At 37.4% G+C, this 13429-nt stretch overlaps 1 long non-coding RNA gene across 2 annotated transcripts in view; it reads left to right on the forward strand.

The window, feature by feature from the left end:
* LOC142404251 (uncharacterized) overlaps positions 1-13429 on the forward strand; it is a 52301-nt gene that overhangs the window by 20543 nt on the left and 18329 nt on the right. The window contains exon 3 of one of the 2 annotated variants that reach the window (XR_012773789.1): positions 11089-11213. This is a non-coding gene — a long non-coding RNA (uncharacterized LOC142404251). The remainder of the gene's footprint in view (positions 1-11088; positions 11214-13429) is intronic. The other variant, XR_012773790.1, reaches the window with a different exon arrangement.

Raw genomic sequence — 13429 nt, forward strand, 5'->3', positions numbered from 1 at the left:
TGACTATTTTATCTCACTTTATTTTTATTCATGAGATTTCTCAAGAATGCAAAGTATCTACACTGAGTGTTGCCTAGAAAAGAGTGATTGATGCAATTCTACATTAAATATACTAAACAGTTCATGAGGTTGAAAGGATAACATAATAAACACATCTCACAAACTCTCACTTGCTCAGCTGTTTACATTCAGATCTGTAGAAGAAACAAAATCTGATTAATGGAGCTACTCTGGTAGTTTTCATATTAACTGATCAAATCCCCTTTTCTAGACATGAATTTCATAACATAACTTAAAAGTATATTTTACAAAGTTGTCGTGATTTTTATAGTGGAATCAGAGTCACTAATGAGCTTCAATTCCATTTGGCCTGCATAAGTCTAGAAACATCCTTTCACAATACGTGCTCTGTACTTATCCCCCTCTTCAGTGTGATTAAATTAGTAGCGTTGAAATAAAAGCCACAATGAAATAAAAAACTCAGCGGGGGCAAAAATACATCAGTTAAGTAGGTTACATTTATGGTAACTGATTTTCCATATATTCCAATGGATACACATGCTCTAAATCAAATGAGGGATTTCAGGAATCTTGAAAAAATAATCAGCTTTCAGAATTTGGTTCTCAAAGGACAAATGGAGAGGTAAAAGTCTAGCCACATCTGCTGATTTTGTTGAAGTGTATATACTGTCATACTGTACTATAACTAATGGAATAAGACATGATGAGTCAATGCAGCTGGTGAAAAGAATGAAAATAATGTGATTCTCAGCGTTATGTATAAAACACGCTTTTTGAATGTTAAGTTTATAGGAGAGCTGCAGATCACTATAAAAAAAAGGAATAGTGATTTGAAATATTTCTGTGATATGAGTACGAAAAATGGAATAGAGTGGGAGTTTCTAGGAATGAGAGCCTTAAGGGATATTTCCTATTAAATTCAATTTTATCTGACTCATTTCTCAGGGATCAGAGCAGGGATCAACAGTGGAGATTCTATAAGTAGGAGGAGACTAACAATATTTTCAAAGCCTTGTAATGTGTCCATTTCTGTTCTAGTATAATGTCAACACAAAAACATAATTTAAAAAATCTCTGAATGGAGAAGGGGCACATTTTAAAAATAGCAGGTACCATTCATGCCTCTGCAAGCTCATGATTGAGTAAATGTATTTCAGACACCAGTTCCCAAATTTCCTGTGAAAATAGGAAGAATGTAAAGTATAGTCTTTTCTGTTCAAGCCTATGCTTAGGAAAAGGTACTTGTTTATAACACTCTATAATGGGTTCAAATACTGGTATGGAATAGGGAAATGTAATAAAAAGAAAGCCTGTCCACCACAGGCAATTAAAAAAATGTTAAAAACTACTGTGGAACAGGTGATTAAGGAGTTAGTATCTCAAAGCCCATACAGACACGTAAGATAGGTACTTGAAGCCCACAAACTCAGATAACAGATGCTTTAGAAACTCTGAAGTTGAAGAATAAAGGAGAGACAGAAGGCACAATGACATTTAAAACATTTTAGCAGAACTCTTTTTAAATCGAGTTGTAAAACTGTTGATGCCAAGACAATACATTTGCTCAGCATGAACACGATGATGCAAAACTTACCCTTCTGTAAAACTCTTTCAACTGAGCTAGCAAGATTTTTTTTTTTTTAATAATAGCTGTAAGAGCTCCTTATCTGTAATCTAAAAGGAGGGGAGTTTTATCCCCACACCGAAAAAGGAGTTAACCATGTGAAAGTGCATCCATATGCTACCTTTTGAGGATACAAGGTGGTTAAGCATAATTTGTGAAAATGGTAATTAGTACAGATTTTTTCTATTCACAGTGAAAATCTCATGCGCACTGGAGCACGGTTAGGCACACAGACACACAGCAGTTCTTTGGGCTCTCTGGCTAAGTGCAGAGTACGCGGCGTTGGCTCAGTGCTGCCCCATCTCAGGTGTGTAAAGTCTGATGAGTCAGGATCCTTCCTGGCTGCTATGCCGTAGCTCTCTGTAAGCTGTGTAAATTAGTGAAGTGAAGTAGTCTCCAAACCACTCTTATGACTGTCAGATGAGAGTCAGGACTGCTTTCTTCATATCTTCAGCACTCAGGTGAGGTGTTTCAACCACATACCAAATTAAGGCTTTCTTTCATTAAGCATTTCTTTCATTAACGCATTTCTTTCATTAAAAATATATGATGATTTTCTTTCATCATATATTTTTGATTTTTAAACAAATATCTCAAAGTGGTATTGACTGCAATCTCTTGCGGTGGGTCAGTGTTACGGAACAGCTACGTGTATGCTTGTGAGTGAATCTTTAACAAATAGATTGATAAAACATGGCTGTGACTGATCAACTAAATACATCTTGATCAAAATTACATGACGGGTATTAAACAAGACTTGAAACCATACAGTGAACAACTACCTAGTTTCTGAATAAAGGCAGAAGTCCTCTGGAAAGCAGAGTATGTGATCATGAATCATCTTACCTGTGAGTAATGAGAATAGAGTATTTTCTTAAAGAGAACCTTTCGGTATAAAAGAAGCTGTAACCCGTAGGGCTGGAGAAACCTGCAGTATTAGAGCTTCTATCTTTGGGCTTAAACCTAAATTCTTGCTCACTGATGTCATCTAGACAGCATAAAAAAAATTGCGTTCAAGACAAACTTGTTTTGCCTCTCTGAGGACCCCTTGAAGTTTCAACTGACACTTTTCACCTCCTTTCCAAAGTCTGTTCTTTAGAGGAATTTAAGGGTGCTTAGATACCAAGGGCACATGGAGGAAGAACTTGAATTAAATAAATAATAAGCTAGATATTAGACTTCATGTTTTGTCAATGTTTATTTATCATTTTACAAAGAAGTGGAGTGTTATTATTAATCAATTTTAGGGGGGTCATAAAAGCTCTGATCAGAGAAATGATTTGTCCCTGGCTGTCCAGCAGTGGAAACATAATCCAGGAGTCTTAAATATTCATGCCAACAGCATCCAATCTCACGTGTCTTTTATACCAGTTGTAAAAGTCTTTTGGCAGAAGATGAAAGGTGCTATACAAATATTAAACTACACAATTAAAAATAGCTTTTTCCTAGATCACACGCAATACTCGGGCATAGAGGTTCCTGCCTTACACATGCTCCATGCATAAGGGAGCCATCTTGAATGCTGGCTTGATTATTTTCCAAAAGAAATAGATTAGCACATTTCTTTATCCCACTTATGTAGCAATCATTTCTAATATTTTTTTAATAAGTCATTCATATTTGTTGCATGCCAATGTTGCATTACATTAAGTTCATCTGTTAGATTGCCATGTCCTTAAACTCTTGTAATTCAAAATTATAAGTACTGCACAGTCTCCAGAAAAATCATGACATGAGAGTTGTTTGAAAGCTCATAAATACCATATCACATAAGAGCTATGACATATTCATTTAAACATGGTATAAGGCTTAAGTACTGTTGTAAACACACACAAAAAGGGAGATAATGTTTAAAAGAATAAATTTTTGCAAAATGTACATTATATTAGATTTGAATGAGATCTAGGTTCCTTTCTGGAAATAAGCTATTCACTCTCAGATGGGGAGCTCTCATTCATTCAGATTTCAAGTATTATTTTCAATGTGCATGCAGATACCTGTGTCTCGCATAGGGGTTTTGGAAGGGAGACATGAGCTGAGAGAGCGTCTCAGTGCTCCTGTCTTACCACTACCGCTCCATCCTCGCCAGCATCTCCCCTGCCAGATAAAATCCTGATCCTCATTTTTTATTAATCTTATCAAAACTATTTCTCTCCCACTGACCTTTTCCTCCAAGGAGGAACTTTCCATGTTCCTCCAAGGTCTATGAGGGTGTAATGGCACATACATTTTCTCTGGAGAAATGACCATTTTAAGAGACTTTTGTCCCTGCCTGCTTATCTCAGGTTGTAATTTATTGCATCCCTCAGTCATGCTGATACACGGAAATAAACACTGACCCCCAGCTAAAAAAAATCCAAAATACGATAGACAAAAATACTTCCCTATTTCACTTTACAGCACGGCAACTCAAAAGGGGCAGTAAACTGCAGCCCAATATGGCAGTAAGGCTGTTGGAACAGGCTGAAACATTGAAAAACAACTGTAACATGGAGACAAAATGTATGTAAAATTGCATCTTTGAAAGGAAAAATCGGGTTGAAGTAGTTGGCTGAGAAAATTTTGATGCAAGACAGGAATCCACAGGAAATGTGCTAATTCACTACTTCAGCATTTTGGGCCATAGGATAAATTTCTTTCTTATGAAAATTTATACAGCAACAGGCCATAGGATGAACTTTCATTTTGTTTCTCAGTGGATTGGTCTGAAGCGTTTCCTTAGAGAAAGAAAAGAAAATAGCAGAAAACTCACCCAAGACTTAATTTATCGGGAACAGTTCAACAAAATGGACTTTAAAAAAAAATTCCGAAAATGAACAGGGCTGAAGTTGCACTCATGTATAGCCCAGCTGCTAACATTACCAGAGGTCAAACTTAGTTTGTTTTCAGCATGTTTCCTTGCACAGATATTAGTCTTTGTCTATAATTTTGGCTATGTCTCTATTTTCTTAGCTCAGGTTAATCTAACACATCATCTATCTTATTGTTTCTTTAAAAAACCCCAACAACTGACATTTACAAGTCACGGTATTTGAAATACTTTTCTTTGGGTCAGTATGTTAAATTGCTTCAGATTAAATAAACAAAATCACAGTCTGCTATGTTTTGAATAGTGTAAATTTATTTATATAAAATTATATGTTATTTTGAGGTAAAACCAGCAAGCTATATCCTTAACCCCTATAAAACATTATAGATCTATGGGAGGTACACTGGTTTCTGCTATCTGAAGGTCTGGCATGGAAGGCTGATTACATGATCTAGACACGTTTGAGATATTTCTTTTATTAAAGGCAACTGTTTTCAGATGAGCAGAGTGGGAGGCAGGTTATTTTCATGAATGAAGGAGTACCTGTCTTTCTTGATTTGACCAAATCTGACTTCTGCTGCTGATTTTCAGGTGATATTGGGAGTAGCCCTTAAGGTGCTTAAGATCAGACTTAAGGCTAGGTTCAAAAAGAAATATGTGTTTGAGGCACAGCATATAGGGCTCATCTGACGGTATGGATGCCTGCAGTGTAGAGATTTGCATCTCACCCAGTCATCCTGAGCTTCCATGAAAATAAATAACCCAGACCAGAAGCTCATAGGCATGGAGCATTCAACCTGAAGCAGGCATTTGAGATAGGTGAGATGAAACATGCTCTAAGAGAGCTCACGTATCTCCCATGACTATACTTGGAGTGACTAGACAGCTGGACATCTCTGATTGATACCCTGACCCTGGCAAGATGGGACCCGTGTTGATGGCCCCAAGGCTAAATGTTTGTTATTGTGCCTAGGAGCAGAATTCACCGTGAGGCCTCACTCATCTGTTTTATGCAGTTCTCTAGCTCTTCCCGTTTAGTATATAAGAGCAAGATTTGCCACAACACAATCCACAACCAGTGCACATGGTGCCTGACCTAGACAACATGAAGCGCTGCAAAGGGCTATATCTGAAGCTCTCTCTGCAGCTTAGGGGCCCTTGTGTTATGAGGATTTAGAATTTGAAACAGTTACATGTGCCTTTGTTAAGTATCTTTTTTCCTCTTAAAACAAAATAAGAAGAAACACCTTTTTTTTTTTCCCCAACGGTGGTTAGGGCACTGCACAGGTAGTCAGAGCATTAAGATATGCTCCCTTCTTGTGTCTCATTAAAATATATCCAAAATGGGTACTTCTCACATATGAAGAAGGGTAGATAAAAATGACTACTGGCTTTTCTGCTTGTCAAAATTGAGCCACCATATATCTGGGAATGAAAAATTCACTGGCTCAGAGAGTAAGCATGGTGTAGCCTGGTAGATTTTTGGATTTCTGGCTCCTTAATATACTTGCAGATTAAACAACAATTGGACAGAAAGTAGTATTTCAGTACACAAAACAACACCTTAACATCCATCCAGCTCCTACATACCTCCCAGCTGAAGGTCTTTTGACAATGTATTATATTATAATTTCAGTCTATCAACTCACACCAGCTAAGCACTTTAGCATTGAGCTGATTCAACTTGCTGATAGAAAACCAGGAGAAAACTGTAAGATCTTACAAGAAGCTTTGAAAGAGATTCAATATCTGGAACTGCTTTCTCTAAATCATTTATGAACAAAATTTACAGTAATATCATGGCAAGAGCCAGGGTGATGCCTCTCAAGATAGGAGACTATGATGCTGGACATCCCATGTTTAGTTCTTGACTAGTTATGTTGCTATGATATGCAAATTAATTTAATGAGCTCACCAACTTCCTATTGATGGACCCCATTCTTCCATCTTCTTCATGATTAGATCTCATATTCTCCCATATTTTTTCACGTAACTCTCCTCTAGTTGTATGCAATTTGCTTCGTCCCTGCATATGCCCTCATTCTGATGTCCTAGCTTCTCTCCTTTGTCTCCAGGCTTTGGTTGTGACATCCAGTGGGTACCAGTTCACCTGAAGAAAGCTGGCTAATTAAAATCAAAATAGACACTTGCCAAAGGAGATGAAGCATAAAGTAAAAAGGATTTTATTAACCCCATGTTGCTCCCATCTCTCCAGTGGGGATAAAAAGAAGATAAATTCTTCCCTCTCTGTCGTGGCATAAGGCATTGCTGAAGCTTCTTGTTAACATTGTTTTTATAATTTTAAACCATTCAGAAACTGCCTTGTTGACTCTTAATCTCTTCCTCTGCCAGAGGCTGCTGCCTTGTGATGCCTTGTCTATAGTTTTTAAGAGTCTCTTCGAGACTTTCTGGGACTGCTGCTGCTACTAAGATGAGCTTACAGCTCTGCTCCTTTACAGCAGTCCCAGCACTGTAGTGGCAAGTGCAAGGGTTCTTGTATATGTCTTATTCATTCACGTATCTGATTTGGCTAGAATTTTTATTAGGAATTGAATGTGCCATAAAATGGCCACGTAAGGCCTTCTTTTTTTCTTGTCTCTCTAAGCTTTACAGCTCTAATTTGTTAAGAAGGAAAAAAAACCAAAACACCTATATTATCTTTCTTCAACTGCTTCTATAATAAGAAAGTTTCCCTTAAAAGCTGGAGACTGACCTCAGTGCATGCGGTTAAGAATCTGTGTTTAGATTTTTGTGCACAAACCCCATATGTTCTCTGTGTTGTAGAATTTATAGGGACGCAATCAAGCTCTGCTCTGCATGCAACTCCTATTATTTTCAGTGGTGATCTTCAAACTGGTATCTAAAATTGGATTTGGGCCGGCAGAAATGTGGGATTTGCTGGTATACGTGTTTCTCAATCTTTCTTTTTATAAAAACACTATTAAAAAGAAAAGAATCCTGAATTCTCCAATTTTATATAACCAAAATAGAATGGTGCAAATTAGCATCTTGTTTTCCATAGATATTGAATCTACCAAATCCTGAGATTAAAGAAAATAAACTTTAATGGAATTTTTATATATATTCTTCTGAATTTTATTACAAACCACATAAACAACAGAAGTTGGACTGAATATTTAAACCGTCAACTCTTTAAAATAATTCACAACTTTAATTATGTTTTAATACCATTTTCCCATTAGTAGTGGATACAAAGTGCCCATAAACCGCATATGTAGAATTTTAGCAAACCTTTTTCATTACACTATAGCAGACAGTCCCAAAAGATTTTATGCATGTTTAAAATTAAATCCATCTTTTATTTAGCTTCCAAATATAAAAAAAAAAGGAAAGTATTTCTAAATAGAGCAACTAAATAAAACAATTTAATTTTATTTTACAGAGTGTTTGCTATTAAAAAATGTTATCAGATGCTTATACAGACTTTGATAACAAACTCAGAGCTGAGTCCTGCTCCCATTCAAAGAGATGATAGGATTTTGTTAGTATCTGTGCTTGAAAGGATTGATAGTGTTATAAATATTGCAAATTTTACTATGCAGTCAGACAGTACTGCTTCAGGATGTTTCCTTCTCCCCAGCTGAGTTTGTCCTAAGCTGCTGCTGACTTTGTGTACCTATAATAGCTGCCCCCTATTAAGCCATAGATTTTTAAGATGCTCGTCTACACCAGGCTTCTGCGGACGCTTCCCTGTTCTCTCAGCTGAGATCTGGTGCGGTCTCACCTTTGGGCACTTGCACTCCCGCTGCGAGCTGAATCTGCATGGCCCTTCCAGTGCCCACACAGTGCCTCCCATTTTTCCAATTGGGTCCCATTCAGCTTATTCCTAGAAGGGAAAACACCTGACATGAAGTCACATGTTTTTCCATACATTTATAAAAGGATTGCAGCTCTCAATTTCTTGTGGCTAAGGCGAGTATAAATTTCTGAGAGGAATTATGTTTTTGCAAGGACCCTGGGAAGAGTATTACTGCCCACTCATCTACAGGAGTCTCGTTTGTGGCTGTACAACACTTCACAGTAAAGCTAACTCCTGAAAATGAGAGACTTGCCAAACATCCTGTTTCCAACACCTGTAAACAGCAACACCACAACTCTTCATCTTGCCAGTAACTTTGCCTTCCAGAAATACAGAAGAGCTTCAAAGTTCTAACTGTAGTGCAAACTATCTTGTAAGCAGAAGAATCTAATCATAGCTGTTTCATGCTATTTTGGTTCTTTTCAAATATTTTTTCTCTCTGTGTTTCTATGTCAATACCCTATACTAACAAGCCATTAGCTAATACATACTTGTTAAGGAAACTTCTAAGAGGATCCTGGCAGTGCCAAAGATTATCCTTGCTTGTCAGTAATCCTAAGAAACACAAGACAAAAAAACCCACCTTGCAGATATGTCTCCACAAGAGTACAGAAGTCCAGCGTGTTCAGGAGGTACAATTCTATTATTGGAGTTTAACTGTTTGTTATTTGATCACTAGAAAGCAAACCACCAGATTAATGTGAATTTAAACCGACTATGGATCTATCTCCACGTAGAAGGAAAGTCTCCAATAAATGCAGGAGCTTGAAGCATATCCTGAAGAAGCAGCAGCATTGTAGGAAGAGGGTGAAAAACCTTTTGAAGAAAGGGACAACTCTTACTCTTTTTGCATAGTCTCAAGCCTGAGGCCCTGAATCCAGGTCTGCAGGGAGCTGTTACAGGCACATCTCTCCACTTAAGAAAACAAGACAACCTGAGCAGAACTAAAAGGATTGGAAGGAGGGAGAGGAACAGAGCCAAGTGCACAGATAAAAAGGTTGGAAGAAATATCTGATGACAGCTGAAAAGGAAAAAGAAGATGAAAAATTAGGTGGGATATAGGGCTTAGGGAAAGTGTCCAGGATAGTAGTACTCAAATTTTAGCTTGAAATCATAATCTGTTTTACCATTTTCTACTAGATGATTGCCATCTGCAATCACAAGAGAAAATTAATAATCCCAATTATATCTAATTTGTACCATCCTGCTAAATCAAGAGCATAAGGCGCTCGGGCTTGAAATCCAGGAACTTGAACATCTTTTAATCCTAAGGTTACTCGAGGAGCTTTTAAACGCGGAGCTTTTGCGTTGCAGCAGTGGGTGTTTTCATTATTAAATAAGCTATAATCGGATAATAATTGGAACACGGAAAGGAATAAAAGTATCCATTATTTCTGTCAAAAATAGTGTGCTAAGAAAATTAGTTAATTTGTTACTGTTGGTTCCATGATCAAGGTTCTGCTCATGCTCCTGTCCTTCCCTTGTATTTGGATTCTTCTAAGTGCTAGAAGATCAATCAGGAGTGTAAGGCAGATCTTAATTCACCATTTATTTTTAAGTAAATGTTCACTAAAAGCCTCTTTCTGCTCTACACTGAGCTTTTTCAATAACTAGCCAGATATTTAGAAAGTTGCACTACTTTCAAGAGAAATTTCTGCTGAAATCAAATTTCAAAACGTGGTTTGGCTCAACAGAGAGCAGACAAGATCATCAGATGTAGGTCTAGTAATAATCCTTCCTGTTTATAAGGATTATATTTCAAGTATATGCAAATTTTCCTCTTAAAAAATACCAAATTTGTACAGAGGAATTTAGTTTACCAAAAACTTGATTCAATAACTCATGTTCTATGCGATCCAACAATTAGTGACATGAATTGTGAATCATTCCTGAAAACTTAGAAATACTACAAGCTATCAATTTTCAGATAAGAGAGGCAGCTGTTTTTGCAGGAATCTGTTTTTACTACCCTTCAGCAGAACAGTACACAACCTTTCTGTAACGGAGACAATTCGGGAATTTTAAAGTTTTTGTTCTACAGTATTATTTTTTCTTTTCCCAGAGACACCGAACAATTCCAGTTCAATATGAACTGCAAGCATAAAAGCAGGTCTACAAATGTCTCCTGTGAGTAGCTAATAAAATAGACACTTTTCAAAGTTGTCCAAGACATTGCAGTTGACAAGGAAATCGAATGAGATTGCTTAGAATCTTATATTAAGCCAGTAGCAATAAACTAATACAATTTTATAGTGAACCTTCCTATGACTGCCCTAAAATCATGTTGTAATTCCTGAGTGTATGGATAAAATGAGTTTTTTGTACTAATCAATCTCCAGTAAATTATTCAGGCAGATGGAAAGACTGTAATCTCTTTCCGTATCATTGTGTTTGTCTCATACTGGGTACAACATATACTGAGATCAAATGTTGAACAGTCAAGTGAACAGCAACTGTAATTTTTAAAGGAGAAAAAAAAAAAAAGCCATCCACCTAGAATTTTTCTTCCAAGCAGCCCCAAAAGCCAATCCTCCTGCCCCATCCTCCTGTAACCTTCATTTAAGAAATATACTGTATTTGAGTCATGGATTATTTGAAATGTTTTCCAACCGCAACAAATCTATTCCAATGATGCAGTAACAGCCCCAGCATAAAGAATGTCCAAAGGTAAGTAAACCAAGAAACTCTATGAAGATCTACCCACAAAGAACAATTCTGCCCACTCCCCAAACAGGAGCTCTCCTTTGTATTACAGAAGTAGGGGGAGAAAAAAACCCAATAGATATGATTCTACAAATGTGTTTGCTTTTAAAGCAGGTTCAGATGAGATGAAACAACAGCCTGTCTCACAAGAAGAGGATACTACTTGCCCTCCTTCTGCTCTAAACTCTTGCTATGTGAGTTGCTGCGTGTGATGTGCCATGCAATTGGCAAAGCAGGTAAGCTGCTGAGTTTACAACAGGCACAGTTGAATATTTACCTCCCAAGAGTGGAAATTCACTCTTGTTCAAAAGAGAGCAAAAGATATCTGTGACTGACACCCTGCTTACACAGTTTGACTCATACTTTTCTTGATGACTTCAGAAAACTAGATTAGAAAGTGTGAGCTTGTATGCTTCACAGACTGGGATATAGGAGTCTGGGAAGTTTTCAACAGATGTTTTTTTACAAGAAAATGGAAGATTATAGAAAATTATGAAGTTAGAATTTAGAAATTGGTATTTTTTTGCAAAATAATTCCCTAAAAATATCTTTCAGATATAAAGGAGCAACTTACGGGGGGGGGGGGGGGGGGGGGGGGGGGGGAAGAAAATGGATCCAGTTGAGCTGAGTCTGGCCTCTGGCATGCAGGGGGATTTGAACCCATGTCTTGCATAGCCCACACTGGTATATCTATTGAATCCTTCTCTTGTTCTTCCTCTAGACCAATGAATAAGCAGTTATTCTCATATATTATCATCTCCAGCAGACAACTTTGATGTATACTCTTAACTTAGTATGGGGCAGCTTTAATGTTTGTTCTGTCTGTTCAAGAACACTTGTCGAACAATCTGTCTTATACACAGCGCGTTTGCTCTTTGTCACTTTCTCTGGTTCATTTTCATCAGCTAAAGTGATAGATTAATGATCTATCAACACTCCTCTGCAGGGACCTGACTGTGAGTTTTCTCTGTTCTGAGCTAGTGCCCTAGACAACAGGCACTTCTGATCCTATACAGGGGGGATGAAGGGGGAAAAAAGGGAGAACAAAAGAAAGAGGTCAGTTTTGCTTTGAAGCAAAAGAAGAAAAACATTTAAAAGCCTGAAAATTCCTGAAGAGGAAAAAAAATTTTCATTTACTATTAGTCCAGAAAATTAGCTGTGCAATGAACTACATATATAGCATTTAATTGAACCCTTTTTACTTTATCAGTACCTTTTATAATACGTTAGTACTTGAATGTGACATAGTGTTCCAATAATGGTCTTTTTAATTACATATATTGCAAAGGTAACAAGATTTTATTGTACTTAGTACTTCCTTATTTAACGCATGAGAAGCTACCATTTGCTGTCTCTAATTTCACATGACATGATGAGTACATCTTACCACAGCCATGAGTTACTTTCTATCAATGCTGTCCCATATAGCAAGTCCTCCTGTAGGCTCTTGGTTTCTCAGTGCAGCCTGCAGAAGATGAAAGGCATTCGGGTGAGCTCAGCTGTCATGCGTTTCCTCCTTTTCTGGGCAAGTTAGTTCTGCAGTTTAACTTGTATCACTTCTTTTATCATATTCATAAGATTTAAAGGGAAAGTTTAGGGTGAGGACATGGCATATTTTGCTATGGGTATATATGATATTTAAGATTAATATTGTTCATAAACTTTATTCAAATAAGAACAGTTTCATACACTCAGATCCTCTGATGAAGAACCACTGCAGGTGTTTTCCTTTACCCATCTCTTAAGTAATTCCAGCCACTGTCATAATGTCATTTCTAAGCCAGGATAACTCAAGTAAAGAATCTTTCTTGAAAACAGCACTTAATAATTTAGGATTTGGACATATATGATGATATTCCTCCAGGCACTGTCCACAAGTGAAGTGTTAAGATTGGCATCCAAACTGATGTTTGTACTAGTGATCATATCCTACAAGTAAATTAGGACAGTTTTCTTTCATGTCAGTGTTATGCTAGAAACTAGTGCTAGCTTGCACTCTAGTCCTAGCGCACGTCCCTCAGAGGTGGAGGGACCTCTGTGCCTCTTAGAGTATGTTCGCTCCATACAACGGACACTGGAGTTACTGCCATCCAGGACTTCCTTTGAAAAGGAAAAAGCCCAACTCTGTCCTTATGGCACTGTAGCTAAGATGTCCCACCGTCATGATGGGACAGCGCTCACTAGCGTGGGTGTGACAACGCATTCCCACAGCCACATTGTCATTGCAAGTTAGTTCTGCAGCTCTGCACTTCATAGATGGAGAAGCGTGGTCTCGGTACCTTCTTACTATACTCTATTGATGAGCATGAACACATCTTTAATTTTTAACTTTTGGTATACACCATCAGTCTGCTATAGCTTTAATATTTATGTCTATGCAAGAACACCTATTGAACAGCCATCTTCATACAGATGTAGAAGACATTGCACTAACTGTACTGTTTCATTTTCT

This window comes from Mycteria americana, chromosome 1 (genome assembly GCF_035582795.1).
Source record: "Mycteria americana isolate JAX WOST 10 ecotype Jacksonville Zoo and Gardens chromosome 1, USCA_MyAme_1.0, whole genome shotgun sequence".
Taxonomy (NCBI): Eukaryota; Metazoa; Chordata; class Aves; order Ciconiiformes; family Ciconiidae; genus Mycteria; species Mycteria americana.